The following is an 18,559-nucleotide window of genomic DNA, read 5'->3' on the forward strand; positions in this document are numbered from 1 at the left end:
TTAAGGATTTCAAGCATTCCATGTGAAAGGCTTCAGATCTCCTTGATGCCATATTGTCTGAGCGGTCTTCGACCATGCTCCAGATGCTGTAGGGGATTAAAGCTATTTAATTGACTTAACTTTCAGGAATTTTTCCAGGGTGCTTTTTATTAGAATTACTAAGTGTTAAGATGAGAGGCCAGAGTGTGAGCTTTTGTGCTGCAGAACGGGGGCACCTCATAGTTTTCATAGACATTGTGCATCATCTTTTAACTCCTTAGTTCTCACAGCAGCTTTTGATTGGGCGTCAGAGTTGACGGAACTCTGGCTGTCCACTAGGATGCTCTGGGTTGAAGCAGCTGTCTTCGGCGGCACTCATCTTCCTGTGCGTGTGTGAGACTTCGTTTCTCATGATACTGTGTGTTTTATATTGTTTCCTGCTAATGAAGGGATATAAGACAAAGTTTGGAAATGAACCAATAAGTAGGTTTACCCAGAAGGAACTGCAGTGGCCCCTCCTTTATTTCCCTGTGCTGGTTGTGAACCAAGGTAGCCTGTGGTAAAGAATACAACTCTGGAGGCTGCCTGTCTGTCTGCAGACCACAGCGTCACCTATGCCAGACTGTGGGGCCTTGTCAGAGTGCTTCCAACATTGTATGGGGCGTGGATTGATGGGACCAACACCCCCCTCCCGTGTGTGTGTGTGTGTGTGTGTGTGTGAGTGAGAGAGAGAGAGAGAGAGAGAGAGAGAGAGAGAGAGAGAGAGAGAGAGAAGACAGTGCTTGGCACATAGGTAATTAACATTGATTGAATTTGTCTTTTTTGACTTGTTTAAATGACAGGATAAAATTTTAGGGATTTTTCTACCTATGATTTACAAAGTCTGAATCAATATCGTAGATAGATCGCTTAGTTATTTTTTTTCTGTTACTGTGATAAAACACGAGAACCTCCAGCAACTTAGGGAAGAGCGAGTTGATTCAGACTTATGGGTCCAGAGGTGTGTTTGTCAGGAGTGGGGAGGAGCATGGCAACCAGCAGCAGAGGGGGCGTGACCGCCGGAACAGGAAGCTGAGAGCTCTAGTCCTCAAAGGCAGGGCTAGCCTCAAAGACCTGGAAGTGGCTATGATTTTAGTTCTCAAAGCCTACCCCCAGTGATGTACTTCCTCCCAAAACAGTGCCACCAACTAGGGACCTAGTGTTCAAATCCCTGGGTCTGTTGTAGACAGTTCTCCTTGAAACCATTATACATGTTTCGATAAGCACCGAGTTTGTTGTCTTGGCTTTGTGGAGAAGCAGATAAATCACCTAAGAAGAACAAGCCTCAAACAAAACCAGCGTTGTGTGGCTTTGTTTCTTTGCGTGTTTTGTTTTTGTTTTTGTTTTCAATGGGGGCTTAGCTTCATTCCAGAGTTCATTTTAAACTTAATTTGGTTTTACAATGAGAGCTCAATTTTGCATGTAAGTACCAAACATCTGGTTTACTTTTTGTTTGAAAATGATACGGCTGAAGTTCAGTACAGAAGTCTATTTGTAATTAAGGAAAGACAGTCTGAAATTCTATAAATTAAGTTCTATTTAAATGGCACTTTGGAATTATTCCAGGTAAGTGGATGGTTGTACTTTGTTGGAGTGGGAGAAACTTTTTTTTTTTTTTTTTGTTAACACTATTGCCGGTCAAAATGTAGAACTTCCATGTATTCACCTTTTGCAAATAGCGTGAAAAATGACAAATTTCACAAGTGAAATTTAAAGTTGACCCAAGGCAGTTTTAGATTGTTGAGCCTTCAAATTTTATTCATGGGATGTTTTTAGAGACATTCTGTGGTTTGTTCACTCCAGTTAATTCTGGGCAATCCTTCTACATTTCTGTCAGGTGGACATTCTGACACTTCAAAACTTCCTCTTGCGCAAAATACGGCTACGGCAGCCTGAGAAGAAAATGAGATTTCTAGTTGGTTCTTCGAAGCCTTGGGTTATCTTTTTAGAACATTGAAGGGTGTAATAAATCAAACAGGATGAATATAACTTTCTACTATGTAGACTGCCCCATTAGCATTAATAAACCATCAATTTAAATTCCGTAAATTACTGGCTGATTCTAATACCCTTGAGAGATATCCAGATACATAGCGTTGGGTGGAGAAACCTAACAGAAAAGTGCTTGCTGTTTTACTGCAAGTGCTAGGGGTGTGTCTGCAGGTGGGGAGCCCCTGGCCAGTCCCTTCAAGAGAGGAGTCAACATTAGTCATGTTAGAGTCTCCTCCATGCCAGGCTCTGTGCTGACATTTTGGTGACCCTGTCACACTATAGGATTTGTTTAGAAATAATTGGAAAGAAGTTGGGTTTTTTTTTTTTTTTTTTAAACTGAAACAAAAAACTAAAACCCCCCCAAAGCCGAGAGGTTGTAGAAAGATACTGACGGGTTTCAGAACATTTCTTTACCCACTCCTTTGATGTCTCAGAGATCAGTCATTTGACAGGCTGTATCTGTTGGCAATTAAAAATCAAGCTTCTTATCAAACTGGATCAGCCAAGAGTGAGACAGATTTGCCTCCTTCCCTGTGTCCTGTCACTGTACGGTGGCTTCGTTCATTTATTTTGGCAACTTAAACTTATCTAAATGTTGTCAGTTTCATTATCTCCCTTCACCTGCTGTCTTAACAGTGAAAACAGAAAACAAAACACGAACTCTGGTCCCTGCCTCCCGAGTGTCTGCCGTGTGGGTCCCCAATTCCCCTTGTTCTTGTGTCCGGGCCTCTTGGTTCTGTCCCTGTCAGTTTATGCATAGGTTGAAATAAAAGCTTAAAGAACAAGATTCTCCTGAATCATTGAGTAGAGTGAGAATTTCAGTTCAACATTTACTAACCTCTCAGTATGTCTGTGTCCTGGGAATTTGACAGAAGATACCTGGATAGTCTATTCTCTGTTATCCGCGGACATCTTCTTGCTATTTATTTTGGGCATGTACATGTGTGGTGTATGTACCTGTTTGTGTATGTGTGGTGAAGTATGGGTAGTGGTCAGAGGTCAATCACTATCTTATATTTTGAGACAATCTTTCACCAAACCTGGAGCTCACCCATTTGGTGACATTGTCTGGCCAGAAGCCCCAGGGGTGCATGTGTCTCTGCCTCGCCATGCCTACCCACTGATGCTGGAGTTACTGGTGCAAAGCACTGTGCTTCACTGGAGTTATTGATTTGCAGCACCGTGCTTGGCTTTTACATGGGTGCTGGGGACCCAAAGGCCACTCCTTGTGCCTCACTGACAGGTGCTTTCGGGCCCAACAGTCTCAGCATCTCCTGTGTTCACTTTCTGAAGATGTGTTACTAAGACCTGTGGGTTACCACCTTCAAACTGCAGTAACATTTTGCTTTTCGGGTATAAATTGAATTATTTTTTTCTAAGTGATGGTGGGCATCGTAGCAGTCAGAAATATAGTAACTCGTATGGTCTCAGCAGTCCACCACTTGCACACTCGGAACCTAACAGGATGTGTTAGAATGTGGTGTGTTTGTTGAAATTACAAAGCCTAGCTTGAGTCTGGTGTGAAAGTGAGTGAAAGGTATTTCTTTTCTCAATTCTTGTTTTCCTTATTCTGTTTAGTCAACTCTTACTTTTGCTTTCTTGTTTGTATCCAATCTCCAGAAAGATTTATATTTGGAAATGAATTATTCTCAAAACTGTGAGAGAAAGAAAACTCTGTCTTGGAGGAAGGGCTACTGTTTATGAATGACAGGTGACAACTTCTGTCTTATGCCTCTCCATTCTCTGGAGGTCATTCCCCAGTATATATCAAGCCTCTGTGTGTGTGTGTGTGTGTGTGTGTGTGCGCGCGCGCGCGCGCTCCTGTCTGTCTGTCTGTCTGCCTGTCTGTCTATGCAGCCGGATCTTACTGTACTGCCCTGACCACACTTGGATGTGTTGACTGGGATGGTCCTATTATGAACCCCAGGTATATGCCACCACGCCCAGGTTTTTCATGACTTTAAAGTTTTCGTAACTTTATGACCAACCAACACATTAGAAAAGTGTTACCTCTGAGATGTGTAACATTTAGTATTGTGGAGGTGACTTGGAATCATGCTTACAATACTGAGATGCTCCTTTTTTTATTTATTTTTTATTTTTTCTGAGCTTCATTTTTGAGTGGGAACCCTGGAATATTTGTTGCGAAATTTTCAAAAATATAGACATAGAACACAAAGTTTGGTAGCTTGTACCTGTAATGCCTGCACTTGAAAAGCTAAAGCAGGGAGTGTTGCCTGACTTCAAGGTCAGCTGCGTGCGTGCGTGCGTAGAGATGGGGAAGGAAATAGGAAAAAATTTTCAAATCTTTTTAAAGTGTTGTTATTAGTTCTAAAACATCTATAAAGACAAATTAAGCACAGTCACATATTCATCTAGAACCCTTTGAGTGGGCTATTAGAGATGCAGTGTAATGTTTAATAGAACTAATTTTCATAGGTTATTATTATATTTATTTATTTTGTATTGTGTGGGGGTGGGTATGGAGTTCATAAGATAACCTCCAGTTCTTGGCTTTCTGTTTTATCATGTGGGTCCTGGGTATGAACTCAGACAGTCAGGTTTAGTGGCAAACGCCTGTCCCCACATAATGGAGATTTCAGAAGGTCCTTATAGAAGAACTGAGGTCAAACGCTTGTGGTCATTGTGGGAATTCCATCTGCCTGTTCTCTAGATCAATAGAAATGGGAGAAAGACAAGGCGAGCTCACTTGTCAGCCTGCTCAGGATGAACCTCGTTTGTGCAGGTATTTTGATGTCAGACTTGGGGGCACCAGGGCTCATGGCGATGACCCACATGCACGATGGCAGCCTGGAGTCAGAGTGTGCACATTCCAGAGCAGTTCCCACAGACAGACCCTGTTCCTTCATTTGCTTATGGAGTTAGGCTTCTGGGCAGACTTCAGTGTGCAGCTCCCTGTCCTTTACTCAAAAAGAACAAATTATCTCATTACTCATTTCACTGACTGGTCACTCCCTTATTTTATTTACAACAAAGTTTAATTCGTGAAATATGTACCGAGAGAGATAAGCAACAATAGCTAACAATGGAGTAGAAGAGTGATAATGTACTATGACTAAAGGCATTTAAAAGTTTGAATTATCTGCTTCTGGAATGTTCCATGTAAGATTTTCAGACTGTAGGTTACGAAAGCCACAGGTGAGGCCGAGGCTCAGAGCTCTCTGTTCTCACTGTTCCCTGTTCTAGAGAGGTCTCCATATTTGGGAAAGAAATTTACAGGACAGCAGCCTCTGGGAGCATGAGCCCTCAGAAAGCCAGGTGTTCATAGTTAGAGAATTTGCTCTCTGTTTTTGCCCCTGCAGTTTTTCATAAGCAGTAAGTGATGGGATATAAAGCTAACATTAGCTATTTTTTTATTTTTTGTTTAGAAAACGTAGGTACATGACTTTTCTATTACTACTTTTTGTGCTTTGGGAAAGCCCATTTTGGTTTCTTTTATGTTTTGATGTTGTATTACTTGTTGTCACTGTGATAACACACAGTGATGGTGGAGTTTAAGCTCAGCAGGTGGCCACAGCAGAAAGCAGCAAGATCTGGTTTCATCAGCACACAGGAACCGGAGAACAGGAAGTGGGTCAAAGTTACAGCTCTTCAAGCTTGCCCCAAGTGAAGTATTTCTCCCCTCAAAGTTGTCTCTTCTAAAGGTCCTGTGACTTTCCCCAAACAACACCACCTACAGGGACCAAACATTTAAATCCATGAGCCTATGGGGGACATTTCTCATTCAACCACCACACATTAGTGCTAATTGCCAAGCTGATAGAATCAAGAACCAACTAGGAGACAGACCTGTGGGCATGTCTATGGGGTTTATCTTGATTACATCGATAGAAATGGAAAGATCCACCCTCTGTGGGAGGCCCTGTTCTCTGGCTTTGTTAATCTGAGGTAGCTAATCTGAGGTAGTGACTTGTGTAAGACTTCTGTTTCTCCCCTTCAGCCTCACTCCTAAGAGTCCTTTCATGTATTTACTGAAATACATGAACATCTGGGCTGATATAGACATCACTCTTCTACATTCTGTTACCTACAATTTAGTTGGAGAGATTGGATGTAGAGCTTCATTCATCATGAATTTGTGTCTCACTCTTAATAGAAGCCTCAGAACTCTTAAGTTCTTTGACCCTTTGAATCTTTTTTTTTTTCTTTGATAAGTTTGAGGACACACATTAGACCTGGACAAAAGCCAGGTGACTGTTCTGGTTAGTTGTTATTGTCAACTTGACACAACCTAAAGCTACCTGGGAAGGGGGAGCCTCAACTGAAGAATTGCCTCAATCTGATTGGACTATTGTCATGTCTTTAAAGAGTTGCCTTGATAGATGTAGGAGGGCCAAGCCCACTGTGAGCGGCACCATCCCTAGGCTTCGATCTTGTTATTTTTAAAAAAAAAAAAAACAAAAAAAAAAACAGGGAGCAAGTGAGAGGTCAGCAAGCTAGTAACCAGCTTTCTTCTGTGGTTCCTGCCTTGAGTTTCTGTCCTCAGTGATAAACTGTGACCTGAAAGTTTAATGTGAACATAATAAAACTAACACTTCCCTCCTCAAGTTGGTTTTGGTCAGAGTATTTTATCACAACAGAAAGCAAATAGAAGTAGCCATACATCTCAGTGGAAGTTCATAAGAAGGCGAGGCCTAGCGGGAAGGAGCAGTGCCCTTAAAGGTCCAGGGATCTGATCTGATCTGATCTGATCTGGGAAACACTATGCTAGTCTGCTCTTCCCACTCCAATCTTGACTTCACCTCAGCATTTTTTGTTTGTCTTGCTAATTTTTGTTTGTTTGTGGGCCTTAAACTGTGGAGACAAGGATAGCTTTGAACTCCTGATTCTTGCCTCCCAGCTCCCATGTGCCAACTCACCTGGTATATGTGGTGCTGGTCTGAAATGTCATGCAAGCAAGGCAAGCACTGTACTAACTGAGGTACATTGCTAGCCCCACCGTGTAGCATTGGATATATCAACCCATACAGCCTGAACTATCTGGCTTGTCACCTTTGCCTCCTGGTTGTAATGTCTTGGTGAATTAAAACTCTCTTACTCATTTCTGATGAAAATATTAACAGTTTCCAATTGTGAGTAGTAGGTTCATTCAGCTTTAAGGGAACCTTTCAGAGATGAGCCACGGGACTTTCATCTAAGGGAGTGGAGTCCATGACAGCCGGAGAGATTGGATCCTGTCATGATTTTATTTCATTCTGAGCCTACACTGGTATTATTTAATGCAACCAAGTTTTGAATGCCGGTAGAGAACACAGCTAAGGTCATGGTCTGAAAGGACTTTGATGTCCTGCAGACGGCCGATTTTCCCCTAATATGCATGAAAAGCTTGTGCGGCGTGGCTCTTAGGGGATGAATATTTGTTCTTGTGGGTTACAGTAGCAGACATGACCTGTGAGTGATGGGAAATGTCGGGTAGAATATGGATTTGGAGGAAAAGGGGTAGGAATGAGTATGAAAAAAATTGGCCATGGAAATCTACAAATACGGGGCCAAGAATATTCCTGCGGACTTGTCAGCAGGGGCCTTACCAGTCATGGCAGGCACAGTCTCACACCCTGCAAGTGGAGAATTTCTGATTAAAAAATTGTTTTTTTAACCAAATGACTTTGCAGTCAAACCCTTTCCCCTCATGCTGGAATTCATACTCTCTCCCTTAGCTCTGTCGGGGAGGGAACGCACCAAAGACGATTGATTCTTAGGGCCAGCCACCGTTCCGGAACAGACTTTGGTAACCGGAATTAATGAAATAGTTTGGAAGTCATCTTGCTCATTTTTGCAAGAGGAAACTTTTGTATGGCTGAAGGGTGGTTGTGTGTGTGTGTGTGTGTGTGTGTGTGTGTACATGTATACACAAGCATATGGAGGCCAGAGGTCAACATTGGCTGACTTCTTCAGTTGCTCTCCTTCCTAATTTTTGAGACAGAGTCTCATAAACCTGGATCTCACCAATCTAGCCAGGCTGGCTAACCAATAAAGCACAAGGATCCTTCTTTTGCCTCCCCTGCTTGGGATGACAGGTATGCTGCCACACCTAGCTGGTTTACTAGAGTGTTGAGGATTCGGCTTAGTCCTTGCATTTGCATGTGAAGCTCTTTCCTACTGAGCCATCTCTCTAGCCCCCAAGAGAAAACTGAATCACTGGCCAGGCTTTAATGTGTTTGAGAATCCCTCAGCGGCCTGTCTCTTGCTATGGGACTCTCTGCTGACTCTTGTTCAGCTGCTGGGACCAAAGGCCATCCTTGGTTCTCAGCACATAGAACCCTTTCCTCATCACAGCGGTGTGAACCGAGAGCTCCGTTAGCATACCGAGTGCGCTGGGTGGTGGGTACATGCCAGAGTAGGGGTGCAGAGACCCATTTTCTGTGGCTGACAGCAGCCATGAGAAGAGTCTCGGAGAAGTCGTTGGTGCAGAGACAGGGGCTGAGGAAGAGGAGCTGTCCCTCAAGTGGAGGCTGGGGCATGGAAATAGCCAAGGATCCAACTTTGGCATGTATTGTCGAACAGATAGATTGGGAGTGAGAGGCGAGGAGGTGAGTGTGGAATCCATGGGGTCCCATGTGTGCAGTTGCCAGCTCTGTACGGAGGGCTGCCGCGGCAGTTATGGAGGCACATCCTGGTATGTATGTGATTGACCATCGTTTATTCTGCTTTAAGGCTTGTTTGTTTTTTTCCCCTGGTAGAGCACCTACTGATTTAGGAGTAAGGGAGACAGAGCAATTGAACATGACACTGTGTGATTAAATATCTTGAAGCTGCAAAGAAAGAACACAGAAGGAAGAGCAAGACGAATTCTTCCATTTGTTAAATTTTATCCCGCCTTCCTTGAGGTAGAGGCAAACCAGAACCATATAAATGTGTGTGTCTTTTCTGAACACTCCCGGCCCCATTGGGCATGGGATGTGGAGGTGCCGGGGCTGGGGGCTCCTGGGGCCGGGGTTATTTATTTTCGCTACCCCCCACATTTCTTACCCTCATGCGTTTGTATCAGTGCCAAGTTTCTGCACTGCAGCTGCCACAGGCATAGGCTGGGACAGTCCTCTTGTTCTGAACTTGACCACTGGTGATTTGTTATTCTCACCTTTACTGACACCCAGGTGTGGCGGACTCTTTTCATCCTTTGGGTGGTCAGGTGCTAGCCAGACACAGCATCGGTCTCAGTTCTCAGGATGAGTCTCCCACGGTGTCTCTTTTCTGGATGGGTAAATACCACAGAAGTGCTGGCTTCCCTCTACAGTCACTTTATCCTCCATCCATCTGTGAAGAGATGCTTATGGAGTCTGGTATTGAATTAAGTCAGGCACTAGGTCTCAAACTAGGCCAAGAAGTCTTCAAAGACGTCGGGGCCTTTGTTCTCATGTACCTTGGATGGGGAAGGCAGACGTAAGACCATAGAGAATAAGGACAGAAGGACTGCACATGTAGAGGGCCAGGAATCCAGACAGGTATGCAAGGGGGAGCAGATCTGAGAAGCATGGGCATTTGGCATGTAAGGCTTTATGGTAAAGCTGAGATGCTGGCTTCAGGATGAGCCTGCGACAGGGAAAGGGCGTGGCTGAGTAGTGCTGAGTGGTTGGCAAGAATGGAGGGAGGAGAGCAAACGCAAGCCAGGGGAGACGGGAGAGGGTCAGGAGTTCAGGAGCCACTCCGTTGCTCTATCCCTGGAGAAATAGGACATCTTAACTTGTGATAAGATACCTGTTGACCCGACGTCTCTGTGCTTGTCCAGCCTCCATTTTATTGGAGAATTCCACAATGGACTAGGACATCCTCATTCACAGTTTGCTTTCTATGTATCCCGAACAGGGAGGTGTCTTAAGACATTCCCAGCTTTGCAAGTATGTTATAACTAGTTTACATTTAACCACCTTGTCTGCGGACTGGCTAACACTTACAGGGAGAACCCTGCTTTCCTCTTGGTTCTTACTGTTGTGAGTGGTTCACAGAGAGGCACACACCAGCCTGCTAGGTCTTTAGTCTCTATGATTTCAGAGAGAGTGAAATAAGATCTGTACACATGCATACTTAAGTTGAAACCAATACAAATGAATATATTGCTTGCATTCACTTTTATTATGAATGCTGGCTGATACTTCATAAATATTCTTCTATCTTTCATTGTTTAAAACTAAATCTGAGTGAAGTCTCACAGAGTCTGTTGCTCTGTGGAGAGCAGCCTCAGAGAGCTGATGCTTTCCTTTCTTTGGGACTCCATCCCTAGAGGCTTTTTATATCATGAGGGCTTTATCATAAGGAAAAGATGGGACATTTTCCCTTAAAAATACAAATGTCGCTTAGTGTTCTCTCCCCCAAGTCCTCCTTCCTTCACAAATAATAAAACTTTGGTGCTTAATCAGGGTTCCAGATGTTTGTATGTATTTATTTATTCGGATATTTATAGTGTCTTTGTCAAAGCAGCTTGCCTCCCTGGGTGCATTCCAGAAATTTTAAAAACATACATGGTAAAGCCACAAAGATCAAAGACCTGTGTCTTGTGAACTCTTTGCAAGCACATCGGGTTGGGACAGTCCCTAAAATGATTTATGTTAGGAGAACAGAATGAATACTCTCACTGTCCACGGTGTGTCTTGTGGAATGTTCTAGATGGAGACTGCAGGACCTGACAGGACCTGGCCGGAAGGACCCTTCCTGTGGTAGTCTTTCCCCTCTGCTGAGTGAGGGCATTCCTTGGAAGCATCCCAACAGTGCAGGGCCTGTACTCCCCCGGAATCCACAGACTCGAATCTCTTTCTACGTTTTGTTGTTCTTTTGACACAGATTCTCATGATATAGTCCAGAGTGGCTGGAACTCACTGTGTAGCCTGGGCTGCTCTGTAACTGGTGATCCTCTGTCTCAGACTCTTAAGTGCTAGATGCAAGCATGCAGCATCACACAGTCACAGCGTCACACCCGGGTTTCTGTGCGTTGCTCTTCATGTCCTTCCTATTTCTTCCTTTAAGATACAGAAATGGACTATTAATTATTTTTAAATCTTTTCAAATATCGATTCTGATGTGTAGGACCTAAAACCGACCACTGCAAGTATGGATCTTATTTTCCTCTATATTTTAAGAATATGTAATATCTACACCAGCCTGGGAAGCAGTAAGACTTCCTATTGTGGTTGGTTAGTGGTGCTGACTAGCCTCTGTAAAACAAAAGGACCTTCCAGAAAGAAGCATTAGTTGAGCCTGGTGGGACCAGCTGGTGTTTCAAAGACTCATGTCAGAGAGTCTCCGGTATAGATGGCCTGCTTGGGTCCCTTAGGGACACAGGGCCTCTTGGCAATAATGGCAGATTGCCTTTCATGGCTGTGAAGTGGGCACATGGCAGGCATGTTCCTGGGTTCTCTCTGGAGCCTCTGGCACCTTAGGTATTTGATGTAACAGTTGTCTTTTCTTCTGTCCAGTGTGGTTACCACCCTGTGATTACCACCCTCAGGTGAGAGAGCAGAAAGTAACTGCACCCAAATTATTAGTCCAGTCTCAGTTCAGCATCTTCTCCAGCTTTGCATATTTGGCCAAATACCTCTAGTGTTAGTGTGAGACAGGCTCACCACCGAGGTACTGGCTGCTAGTACGTTATCTGACAAATGTAACTTTACCTGGATTCCTTTCTCCACCAGTAGTGCTGAGATCACCCTTTAGCAAGGCTTCTGGTACCACAGACTATGATTACATAATATTCCCTTTAAAATCGGAGTCATCCTTTAAATATTAGTAAAATCATTTTTCACTCACAAAAGTTTATATTAGCCTGAAATGTCATATTATGGCTGATATTTTAAAAACAGGTCCATTATCATCTGATTTCATTCCATTGGGTTATAGACTGGAATTTAACTAGAGATAAATGTTGCCTCCCTGACCGAACATTCGGAATTCTCTCAGGCCCAAAGGCTAGCTGACATTTAAAAATAGAATTTCTGCATTTTGTATCTATAATGGTTTTTGGAGCTTCTAGTTATAAGCATATTTTCCTGTAATCACTTATGGTTACTGTTTATGGACAATAATTGAAACTTATAAAGTAAGTGGAAAAAAGCCAGACTGCATACAATTGTCAAAATATCTTCTTTTGCTAACATCAGTATTTCTTCTTCAACTTTATCAATTATTTATTTATTTTTGGTGGGTGCCAGGGATGAAAGCAGGATAGCGGGCATGCTACAGGAGCAGTCTGTCACGGAGCTCCATCCCTGGACTAGCCCATTGGTTAGAACATTCATTACAATATGAATGGTGTCTTAACTTTTACATGAGGATTGCAAGATTATAATTAGATCCTGGAATAAAGGGTTCAGGTAAAGAAACTTAAGTCTGAAAATTACATTTTTAAAATAATCCTCATTATAATTTTTTTCTTTTCTTTTTTTTTTTTTTTTTTTTTTTTTTTTTTTTTTTTTTTTTTGAGACAGGATCTCCTGTAGCCTGAACTGGCTTCAGATTTGCAATGTATCCAGGAGCCATTCCTGATCCTTCTGCCTCTGTCCACAACTGCTGGGATTGTGGCCATGAACCTTTTATGCAGTCCTGGGGCTCAATCCCAGGGTCCTGTGCACGGACACCACCGACCGAGCCACTCCCCAGCCTCTCTCACTAACTTTACGGTTTTACTATCATTGCTCCCTTTTGTGGTGATTCTATTATTATTATTATTATTATTATTATTATTATTATTATTATTATTATTAAAGACAGGGTTTCTCTGTATAGCCTTGGCTGTCCTGGAACTCACTCTGTAGACCAGGCTGGCCTCGAACTCAGAAATCCGCCTGCCTCTGCCTCCCAAGTGCTTTTGTGGTGATTCTTTAGCAAAGTTTCTAAACTGTGAATGAAAACATTTTACCAGGGCAGCCTGGCCCGCCTCACGCTGTCATCTGAGCAGCATAAGTAAGTAGGGAATGAACTTGGTCTGGATTGTGAATTTTCCTGACCTGACCTGTTGAGATGTGCTGTTTGCTTCTGCTTTGAGAAGAAAGTATTTATCCAGTTCTCTTATTCAACTGTCTTTTTTTTTTAAAAAAGAAAGGTGAAGGCATTCCGTGTGTTAACACAAGCATCCCTCAAGGGCTGACACGTCATACAGATCCTGACCGTTTGATGCTGGTTGTGGCCTTAAGTGTAGACATAATAGACCATGTGCAGGCACACTGAGAGTGAGGCCCCACCCTCAAGGAATGTTTGGAGTTCCTTTAAGGAGTTCAAGTCTGCCTCTTCTTCCTTACTGTCTTGCTGCCTGGGCGGGCACCATGTTTACCTGGAGCATCCACCCCTTCCTGCTCAGCCAGCATTGAGGACCTTGTCATTTAAGCCATGTCCTGCCGTCACACTTGTCTTGATGGATGTTCTGAGATATCATTTTCTAGCATAATGTATAGAGTGCGCCCCTGCTCTAGATTTAAGAGCCGTCTTCACCCCTGCCCTGTGGCCCCCGTTTCTCATCACAGGAAACCCATTCTCTGGACCGATGTGCAGAGGAAGCCCCTAGTTCAGCCTTCTTCTCCATCACACACCCCTCCCCCTTTATAAAATCCTGGTATGTCTCCCACAGCTGTTTGGCTTTCTGTTTTTAGGTCACACAAGTCGCAGAGGGAACGGACCATTGGCGCCTCCTAAAGGCTGTTAATCATGCTTTTGGTTATGGAGACCCACTAATTACTGGGTTCCGATGGGGCTCCCCGACTTGAGATTGTCTTGAGAAAATAGGAGGCTTTCGTGACTCTATGATTGTGTCAATTTAGCCGCGTCACTCCCGGGGCAGATTCTGTTTATGTTGATGTTTTGCATCTTAACACGGAGGTGTTTACAAGGCACTGGCAGGCAGGCGTGCAGCAGGCCCCGGATGTATGGACTGTGCGATGTGTTTTCCAGATGGAAAAATTGCTGATGCCTTGCTGAAGGGTAACCCCGGCTCTGCAGCAGAAGATTCAGTACAGCATCTCACCCATCTCTCCTTTTCCTTTTGTGGGTTAGGTGCCACTAGTGTCCTTCTGGCCACCCCACCCTCAGTGGGCCAGCCTTCTTTTTCTGCCTAGGTGCAGCATAGGCCTTCATTCCTGGGTCTTTGTTCTTGGCTGTGGCCTCCAGTCCCCTTCTGAGTGTAAGATTTACTTTGCAGGGCTGCTGGCTGGGACAGTACTCAGGCAGATTCATCTCCTCCCAGATGGTAACATGAGCTGCTAGACCTGGGACTTCTCCGTAGCACTGGCAAGACGATGGTCTAGTTTAGAATGGATGAGTGTGTGGGACAGACTGGCTTCTAGCTGGGGGGAAGGGTGCTAGAGCCAGGAGGCTTGGGTTCTTTTCTCATTATTGTGACAAAAGACAAAACAGCCCTGACTCCAGTTTGTCCCCTGCCCCAGCTGCTGGCACTTGCTCTGTTGCTTGTATCCCTTTGAGTCTGAAACTCTAGGTGCTTCTTGTAAATGGAGCCTAAAATAGTTTTCCCTTTGTGACAAATGTCTTTTGGCATCGCACACATCATAGCAGAGGTCAGCATCCCCCTCCCTTTAAAGGCTGAGTAATACTCTGTTGTGTCCGTACAGCATGGTTTGTTCCGTCCGTTCATCTCTCGTCTGACAGTTGGGCCTGGGTCGGTATAGCTGCTGTGCTCAGGGCTGTACTGACACCTGTATTCCCACTTTTATTTCTTTTGGGTGTCTCCCCAGAAACATAATTGCCAGATCATATCACCAGGGTATGTTTTATGTTTTCAGTACTCAGCATAGCATCTTACCCACCCATCGTCTGCCAAAGTTCTAGTCCCCACATGGCTGCCAGCCCTTAGCTGTTGCTGGCTTTTAGCAGTCTCCTTCCTCTAGGCTGTGAAGAGCTGAATCCCTCTTTCAGTCGGTAGATGATGTGGTGCCTTTTGGTGCCCTCGGTGATGAGGAGAGCTAGGTCCCCTGAGGCAGTGGGTCCCCAGAAACAAGCGCTAGGGACCCCAGGTTCCTATATTGAGAGTGCCAGTGTTTTTTGGCTCCTAGCATCACGTTCCCTTCTGGTGCATTCTCTTTTATTGCCCTACGCCTGAAATTTAGATTGAATGCAAACTGTATTTAGATTGATTCACAGCCTCTCAACACCTTTCCTGCTTCCTTTTGACAGGATGGCCACAAGAAGTCTTTTTCAAGTAGTAAATTAATTTAAGTGGCACGTACCCCACCTGAATTTTGTTATGTGTTGGCAGTTTAGATAAATGGATGTTATAATCGCTGAGCATTCTGGCCCAACAAGCCAGGGCTGATGTGGGAGACGCTACAATAGTGATAATATTCTGTCAGTCTGGGGCAAGGAAGGAGAGGAAAAATCCAGGGTGTGTTTTCTTATTTGTATTTATAAGATGCCTGTGGGGAGTCAGGAAATGCTGTATGGCAGTTTACATGGCCCATGGTGGGAGATAAGGCCGCAAGGAAGGCCCATGGAGGAGATGCAGGGCAGGCCGGTTAATCGACAGCTGTGTCTGACGATACACCCTCCATCGCCAGCAAAGATTCTCTCCCCCCTTAGCCCCACCATTTCCTTGAAAAATGCGATCTATTTTTAATGACTTTATTGATTTGACGATTGGTTTACAACGAGCTGTATTTATTGCTGGAACGTTCCGTCCCCGTCAGCACTTTAATACGCATAAATCCACTTTTGGCACCACTTTGATAGACTGTAAAACTGCTTATATTTGCAGGAAAATTTGTTTTGCCACGGCGTGTTTATGTCAGATGCGGTGTGACTTTTTTCCCCCTCCTTGAAATCATTTTATGTCATAGCTTAGCTGAGAAAGAGACACACTCGGGGCCCCGCTCGCATCAGGGGCTGATAAGCCACCAGAAAACAGAGGCGCTCACAGCTGGGAGATCACACTTCAGGGTCACTCGGACAGTTCTCTGACGATTTATTTTTTACTGTTGTGTGAAGATGTCACAGTTTACACCCCCCCACACACACACACACATACACACACACTAAAGTAAATACCTAATATACCCTGTGTTTACTGTTATAATGATCTAAATATAATTTTAGTATTTTGTATACAAGAGCCAGTAAAAGGAGGACTTTATTTCCCATTGCTCAGTATATAAATGGAGTTAAAATAAATTCTCTATGAGACTTCCTAGTGTTTTTATTTAAATAATGTTGTATATAGTTAGCTTTGATGTATTTTAATGAATTCAATTTTAAGGTATGAACTGACATACACACACATACACACACACACACATATTCCTTTTCCACAAAATTTCTTAGTACATACTTTCTTCTTCAAGGAAGAGAACTATAATTTTTTTATTTAGTTAGTTTCTGAAGTTTTAACTTAATTAATGTATTTATTCCCACGTTATGGGTGGGACCCAGAACCTCCTCCTTGTCTAAACACTCTACCATCGAATTCCACTTCCAAGTAAAATTTTATTTTTACCTTCCTGATAAACCTGTGATAACCTAGTGTTTGGTTGTGCTTGGGTTAGACTAAGGCAGATAGATGCAATGTAGCCATAAATCAACTACCAAGCGGATCCCTCTATGGCATTACAGCCTGGAACCCATCCTCGTCTGCCCCTGAGATTGCTAATTCAGAGTCAAATATACAACGAACTGCAAACGTGCTGCTTTAAATAGACAGAAGCATTTGTGGAGTCAGGGGCCTGCTTCTAACTCTGGGGCCTCGCACCCCGCAGATGCCCAGCAGTCTCTCTCTGCTTCATGCCTTCTCCACAGGAAGAGATGAACTTGCAGGGCAGTCACAGAGGCCCGAGCAGCCCTCAGCAGCCTTTGGGAATTATCAGCTGAACTTGAAGTGGGTCCATGGGTTTTCACAGGGAACTAACTGTGTTATAATGACATTTAATTTAAAAGAGCCTTGTTGATAAGGGAGGCACAGGGGAACCAAAATTGTCCTGTGGGTTTTTGCTGGGCTGGCAAGTTGTGTGGGTCTGTATAGTGGGAAATCACTTCCTTCTATGGAGATGGCCCCAGCTTCTTTGTGTGTGTGTGTTGAAGGGGAGAGGAGGCATGGTGGGAGGTGGTTCTGAGTCTGGGCTTTGCTCAGTATGAGCAGAACATCCAGGTATGTGGAGTCAGCTGTCCAACTCTGCATGCATGCAGATGGGAAGAGAGAAGTTGCCCGCTCTAGTGTTCTGGGAGGATTTGCAGATGCCTCTGGGCACAGGAGCAGCTGAATACATCCTGAATCATGCAGTTGAGCAGCCTGCTAAGTGAGGGAGAAAAGAATATCACGCACAGAGGTTTGATGTCTTTTTATGAGAGAACAAAGGAGTTTCGATTCTTTCACGTTGAGTTTAGCTTAGCCATTGTGTGGCAAAGGAGGTTTAATGAATCATTGTTTAACTAAGGGCTTGCCAAGTATTTGACCATTAAATAGTCTCCAGTGTGTATAGAGTTCTCCTCTCACAGACTTCTTACTTGACTGTGATTAATTGGCATTGGATTGTTATTTAATTACCTCTGCAGAAATCTAAAAACAGTTTGTGTTCTGATTAAGTTATTTGATGTAATAACAAGCCTCAGAGCTGGGAAGGTCAGCTCAGTCTTTGGGACAACTTGCCACCTAGAACGCCTAACTGCTGTTGCTTGAAACTCACAAAGGGTCTCCAAAGTATTAAAAAACAAGAATCACAGATGTAGCTTTTACTTAAAATGTATGCATGTTTGACAGTTGTGAAGTTACATTGTAAGTCTGTAAAGCTTACATTGAAATTTGTGTGAAGCTATTAACTGGCCCATGTTAAACACTTGAAGTAGGAAGGCATCGAACCTGTCCCCTCCTACAGTCCAAACCCTTCACAGTTACGCCCACTGGCAACATCGATGGGCAGAAGACCACCAGCTGGATGCATTGAAAATGTAAGAGAAACATCAGGCGTGGATGTGGTTTTGGCTTAGGAATGGCTGACCTAGTGAGAGGGGATGGAAACCATCCTTATGAGGGTAGGCTTTGGAATGGTGAGGCCCACACCATATAAAGGAGACACTTGAACCTGGAGACTAGGCAAGGTGGAGGAATGGAAAAAGGCTGATATTGAAAGAAGAAATAATGGCATCCTGAAGCATGCATGGCATTTCAAAGGAGGGTACCAAACAGTCTCGGATGCTGTTGAAGAAGTCAAGAAACATGAGGGCTGAGCAACAGCGGCTGCCAGCTTTAGAGACCCTTGAAATCTTAGATTCAGCTAGGGATGCTGAGGTAGGGAGAAAGATAGGGTGGGACTGGGAGAGACCTGGGGGCTGGTGTGGGCTGGGGTATTTTAATAGTTCAGAATTCTCTGTAAGGACAAGGTGATGGCTTATCTAACATGTGTCCAGCTCTTTCCCTGACAAGATAAGTAAATTAAAGCCATTACAGTATTGTTCTATTATTGCAAAGCTTATCTAGACTTAGAAGTAATACAGTAGTTGCAAAGGCTGTTCTTTATAAACACTTCTTTAAGTCTTAACAAAGGTGTATATATTTACGGTTAACAGCCTAGCCAGCTTGGCGTAACATCTGTTGGCAATTCCCTGGTATTAA

General features: G+C 43.8%; 1 protein-coding gene across 1 annotated transcript in view; it reads left to right on the plus strand.

Moving 5' to 3' along the window:
- Positions 1-18,559, plus strand: part of Abcc4 (ATP binding cassette subfamily C member 4 (PEL blood group)) — a 219,035-nt gene that overhangs the window by 113,514 nt on the left and 86,962 nt on the right. The gene's annotated exons all lie outside the window — the stretch shown is intronic.

Source organism: Arvicanthis niloticus, chromosome 3, assembly GCF_011762505.2.
Source record: "Arvicanthis niloticus isolate mArvNil1 chromosome 3, mArvNil1.pat.X, whole genome shotgun sequence".
Lineage (NCBI taxonomy): Eukaryota > Metazoa > Chordata > Mammalia > Rodentia > Muridae > Arvicanthis > Arvicanthis niloticus.